The sequence below is a fragment of the Meriones unguiculatus genome, chromosome 12 (genome assembly GCF_030254825.1).
Source record: "Meriones unguiculatus strain TT.TT164.6M chromosome 12, Bangor_MerUng_6.1, whole genome shotgun sequence".
NCBI classification, from domain to species: domain Eukaryota; kingdom Metazoa; phylum Chordata; class Mammalia; order Rodentia; family Muridae; genus Meriones; species Meriones unguiculatus.
This window is the reverse complement of record NC_083360.1, coordinates 39,731,909-39,737,908: the sequence shown is the minus strand read 5'-3', so window position 1 is coordinate 39,737,908 and position 6,000 is coordinate 39,731,909. Positions and strand designations below refer to the sequence as shown.

General features: G+C 42.6%; 1 protein-coding gene across 2 annotated transcripts in view; it reads left to right on the top strand.

The window, feature by feature from the left end:
- The first annotated feature begins 352 nt into the window (after positions 1 to 352).
- Ddc (dopa decarboxylase) overlaps positions 353 to 6,000 on the top strand; it is an 82,780-nt gene continuing 77,132 nt past the window's right edge. The window contains exon 1 of one of the 2 annotated variants that reach the window (XM_021647185.2): positions 353 to 464. The gene's annotated coding sequence lies outside the window, so the exon portion shown is untranslated. Of the gene's footprint in view, positions 469 to 6,000 lie in introns of both variants that reach the window. The other variant, XM_021647183.2, reaches the window with a different exon arrangement.

The window sequence follows — 6,000 nt, the reverse complement described above, 5'->3', positions numbered from 1 at the left end:
AGGAAAGAAGGCAAGCAGGTGGGTTCTAAGCCCATTGTCTGGCTCTAGATGCAGGGCCTTCAACAGGACAGCCTTTTCCTGACACAGGGCTTGTTAGTGGGGCTAACAACATGAAACTGAGGCTATGTCAGAGAGCATAGGTGCAAGAAAGACTCATGCTGTCAGGGCTTGTTCTAAATCAGGCTCACTGGATGAGCTTTCTCAGGAGCCCAAAGAAGAGTTACACCCCAATCCCCATGTGTGTGTGCTTTATCTAGACTGCTTTAGCCTGTATACAATCAGAAATTAATGTTTAACCTGAACACAAGGCTAAAATGCAAGGACAGAGAAATGCATTCGTTCCAAGCTGCAACAAAAGTAACCTGCCCAAGCACAAAGTTCACAGCCGACTCTCCACCTTCTCAGTTCGCAAAGCTGGACAGTCCCTGTTAACAGAGCGGGCCGGCCAAGGGTCTGAATTCCAGGCAAGTAAGTGTTACGCTTTGTCAGTTTATAGTTGCTGAAAGGGCACCATTTCTATTGTGACTCTTGGGCTCCACATTACTGAATTTGTGCTGAAAGGAAGGCTCTCCTGAGAATGGGGATTACCGATGACAAAATGCTTCCTCTTTTGCTGAAGGCTTGGCAAACTCTTCAGTTATTGTGATTGCATTGCTGGTGGCACATGTGTGCATACATACAGGCACTGCTGGAACTCACACGCAGTGGTGACATGATGACTTCAGGCTTGCAGTTCCGTGAGAGATAAAGGAGATGTTTCTGCTTCACAATACGGTGTACAACAAGGGGGAGACAGGCACTTTATTCCCCTAGGCCTCCTCATCTGTGAAATGGAAGTTTTAATGAAACCTGCTTTGCCAAGTCCCTGTGAAGATGAAATTCTCTATTACGAACAAGCCCAAGACATACATGGGACATGATTCATCAGTATGAACGTTTCCTTACCTGAATGGTGTCTATGGTTCTGTAAAGGGCTCTCTCCTTTCAGCTGTCTAAACAGTTTAATTTACAATACTGGTTACAGTTCAATACTGGTTACAGTTCTCATTGAAAAGTAGAACAGGCTGGTTGGTAGTGGTGGCGGCTGTAACTGCCCTGAATTCAGCCTTATCTACAGAGCGTTATCTTCCAGGACAGCCAGGGCTACATGGAGAAATCCTGTCTCAAAAACAAACAAACAAATAAAAAATTAAATAAAAGAAAGAAAAAGAAACGTAGAATGCATGGGAAGAAATCATTGGTCTGCACCTGTGTAAGTAAAAATAAATTCTGCATGTTTGGCTTGTACTGGTCCCTATCAAAAACAGAATTTATGTTAAGCTGTGTTTCTCTAGTGCCCAGTCTGGGACAGAAAGGTGAGGAAGGCGTCATAAACTCTATCTCACAGCTAATGCAGATGATCACAACTGCCACTACTTCTCCTTCTTAGGCTGGCATGTTCTGCTCTGTCATTCTGGGAAAAGATGTATTTTGAATCACTTTCTGGGGCCTCAACACAGTACTGGCTTCATAGGAAGTTTCCTCAGAGTCCCTTAAATATTAAACTGTCCTTGCATGTGTTTTATTTCTTATGGGAGAACCAAAGATGAAAAGTCATCATGAATGTTCCATCAAAAGGGAAAGCACCAGCCTTCAAAAGGTTTCAAAATCCCCCTGGTTGATGTTCTTCACTAATGAAATCTTGCTATCTTCTCTACAAAATTGTTAACCAACTGTATTTTGCATTTGTTTTCTGTTACTATTTTTCAGTGCAAGTTCTTTTGGTTAATCACCATAACATTACTATATTTCAACTGCATAAAAGCTTTAGGAAAAATGTCACAGAAGCATTAAGAAGGAAGCAATAGGGCTAAAGAGATGGCTCAGTGGTTAAGAGCACTGTCTGCTCTCCCAAAGGACCCAGGTTCAATTCCTAGCACCCACATGGCAGCTCACAACTATCTGTACCACCAATTCCAAGGAATCTGACATCTTCACACTAATGTACATAAAATAAAATTAAATAAATTTTTCAAAAAATTTAAAAAAAGAAAGAAGCAATATATAAAAAGTAAACAAAAAAACTAAGATGTCTAATGCAGAGATGTGGAACAGAAAAGGTGGAATTGTGGGTAGAAGAACGAGATAGAAATAGAGAGAGTAGAAAGTACAGGGATGAAGCAAGGGCCCAGGTGGAAAGTCAGAAGTACAGGACCAGATGTGAGGTGAACCGTTCTGGGCTTTCAAAATAGCATGCACCATAGGACCAATGCCATCAAACCAAGTGTAGCTCTTCACAGTTGATGGCAGGGTGCTGGTGTGTGAGGGTGTGTGTGTGTGTGTGTGTGTGTGTGTGCACTCGGTTTTTGGTTTTGTTCAACCGTGCTTCCATGAGTATATGGACGACATAAGTTGGGTTTTTATTCGCTTGTTTGTTTTTAGGTGAGGGATAGTGAAAGTTTTGGTTTCTTTTAATGTGTTTTTTTTTTTAAAGGAACTTTTTCAAACGTTTTTATTTTATTTGCGTTGGTGTTTTGCCTGCATGTGTCTGTGTGAGGGTGTCAGATCGCTGGAACTGGAGTTAGAGACAGTTGTAAACTGCCTTGTGGGTACTGGGAATTGAACCCGGGTCCTCTAGGAAGAGCAGGCAGTGCTCTCAACCCCTGAGCCATCGCTCTAGCCCCCTATGTGTTTTTTGTTTTGATCCCAAATGTGGGGTGTAGAAATGTGTTTAGTTCATCGTACTTGAAAACTGATAGCGAGAGGGCACATTATCTTGGTCAGCTGAAAACAGACACGTGAGAGGGCTCACGTGAGCGGGCTCCTGATGTCCTGTGCAAAGGGCGTGGTTTTAAAAACAGCCTTGCATGCACTCTGATAAACAGCAGTTTGCAGACAGGGAGACGTCGCTTTGTATCGGCAAGCTTTGCAACTGCCCGCATCGCTTCTCTGCTTGCAAAAAGAGAACCGCTCCAGCGATCTTCCTGTGTGCACTCCAGTTGAGTCTTGCGGCTTTCACCGACTGGTTCCAATTTAGCGGATTCTTGCTGTTTCTGCTGAATGTGCCGCTGCTGTTTGGTGTTGGCTAACATCTAAAAAACGTCTATAACCCTCTTCTCCTAATAACCTTCTTTCTTCCTTACCGCTTGTCAGTGGGTTGGAAGGGAGGTAGAAGCATTAAGAACCCCAAGTAGAGTAGGTTTTTGGAAAATATAAGCCTACAGGGAGGCATAAGCATGGGAGGGTAGACCTGGGGAGGCAGGGTGACTAGGGTGCATGTATGAAATTCCTAACTAATTAACAAAAATATTATGTTGGGGGAAAAGAATATAATACAATTCTAAACACATAGAAGTTCAAATAAAGGAACTCTTAGTACAGTTACAGGGAGAAATTCTAAATATCCCACCAGAATGGAAAATTCCAGCATGTCTTTATCATTGTTTCTGTACTCATGAGGGATGGACCCTGGAACCCTGTGGATACCAACACCCACGAATTTTTAAGTGTCTTTTAAAAAAGTGACTTAATTAGCTTCCAATCTGTAGGTACTGCCTTTCATACATGTGAATCCTCTTTAGATTACATACAAAACATATTACAGTATGAACAGTTGTTAATGCTCTATTGTACAGGGATAATGAAAAAAGAAAAAAGCATGTACGTGTTCAGTGCAGATGTAGTTTTAAAAAACATTTCTGACCCCTCCCTAGTCAAATCCACAGTTGAGGAACCTGCTAGTTTATTGAACATACATGGAACCTTGCGTACAATAAATAGAATGTCCCTGAAATCTAATCCCTTTACTTCATAGCTAAGTACAAACAAAAGAAAGAGGAAGGGGCTGAGGCCTCCAATCCCCTTCAAGGGCTTGTTTTCAATGACTAAGTTTCCCTGAAGCTTCCACCACCTCCAAATAACACCACTGATATGGTGTGTGGGGGCACACACCTTTAATCCCAGCAGCTGGGAGTCAGAGCCAGGCAGATCTCTGTGAATTTGAAACCAAGTTGGTCTACAGAGTAAGTTCTAGGACAGTCAAAGCTACACAGAGAAAGCCTACCTCAAAAACCAAAAACAAACAGAAAACCCTATATCACTATGACAATGGAGTGAAAACAGATCTTTTTTAAAAATACAATTCAATTACAGTTTTGCACTAGCATTGTGTTTGATAGGATAAGTGTTCACACTGCCTCAGTCTGTAAATAAAATGTTTTAACTTTTAAAATAGATTGAGCATTCATCTGTTACTGGCTGTGCTGTGAAAGTCCCACGGCCAGGGTTACCTGTGTCTGCCATAACCTTCAGCGCAGAGAGGCCGAAGAGTAATGAAAGGAAAAACCAGAAGTCAGGTGTCACTCAGAGAAGTCATGACTGTTGACTTGGAAATCCACCTGAATTAATAAATAAGATATTAAAACCTTAACAGTAAGTGTCAGGACAAAGGTTGCCCTATGAAAACTGTCACAACCCTACCAGTTTATGATAAACAGCTCCTTTCCCTGATTACCAACCACAAAGATGTATTCACATGCTCATGAGAATCCTGTATTCCATGCCTCACAAATGCTTGCTTTTCTATAATTTTTTTTATGGTTTTTGTTGTTGTTGTTTTTCGAAAAGGGTTTCTCCCTAAAGCCCTGGCTGTCCAGGAACGCGCTCTGTAGATGAGACTGGCTTCAGACTCCGAGATCCACCTGCCTCTGCCTTCTGAGTGCTGGAATTCGAGGCACATGCCACTGCTGCCCAGTCTTTTTAATTTCAAAACTGCTCTCCTGTAATTAGCAAGATGCTTCTCAACCCTTCCCTGTAGTTTCTAGCTTTTGTAGTCTGAAGTATTAAGAAAAAAAAAAATCCAGTCTGTCAATCTTTTATCTAACTGAAAAGCAAATCAATTAAGAAATGTTTCTAACTGAAAAGCAAATCAATTAAGAAATGTTTCTGCTCCCAGATCATGGAAGACGAACACCTTGGTTTCTTTTAGAAGCTTGCCCCTACTGGTCAGGATGGAGTGAGGGACACATCCAACTCACGTCCTTCTAAGCGGAGCGCAGTTGTTGCCATATCTACCACCCTACCCTTTCCATTTTGGTCTGCAATGTGCACCTGTCAATTTTCCACAATCAGATCCTCCCCGCCCCCCTTCTGGAATCTCTATTCGATTTAACTAGCCAGGATTCTGTTTGCACCCAGCAGACCTCATCCCACTGCACGTAGCACATCGTGGTGTTTGTAACCCTGTAGAAGATTTCGGGTGTCAGTCATCCCTCCACCCTCCTCTCCTGAGCCCTGCACTAACACAGTCAAGCTCGCCTTTCTTTAAACCCCACTGGCCTTTCCTGGACTTCCGCTTTTCCATTTCTATTTCAGAGTCCGAGACATGTGTTGGATTTTTATTGCAGTGGCACTGAGTCTGTTCACCTGTTAGAGAAGAATTCAAGTATTTATAACCCTGGCTGTTTCTATGCAGCGCTGGTTTATTCCCATTTAGTCTCATCTTCCTGTGCGTCTCTCCATAACCCCACAGAGCTTTTGCTGGCTTTTCTTAGATCCGCTCCTTTTGGTTTATCTCTGTTGTAATCGTTGATGTGTCTGCTTCACCGTGGTGCAAAAAGTCCACCCCTCCCAGGCGCTAAGTACAGATCCCAGTACAAGACCCAGGGCCCTCTGGCCTGACTATACCTCAGTACATTCCCTTGCCACCTGAGGTCTTTTGTTTGTTTGTTTGTTTGTTTGTTTTGGTTTTGGTCTTGGTTTGTTTTTCAAGACAGGGTTTCTCTATGCAGTCTTCTCTGCCCTGGACTCGCAGCATAGACTAGGCTGGCTTCGAATTCACAGAGATCTGCCTGCCTCTGCCTCCTGACACCACACCCGACTTTTCCTTTGTAACCTTAAGTAAATCTTACATTTATGTATTCTTTCATTTTTGCCCATTCAACCTCCAATTTCTCTAAGAAATGCTGATGTGAATTTCTACACTTGAGCCTGAGACGCACCCACATTCTGCTTCAAAGCTTG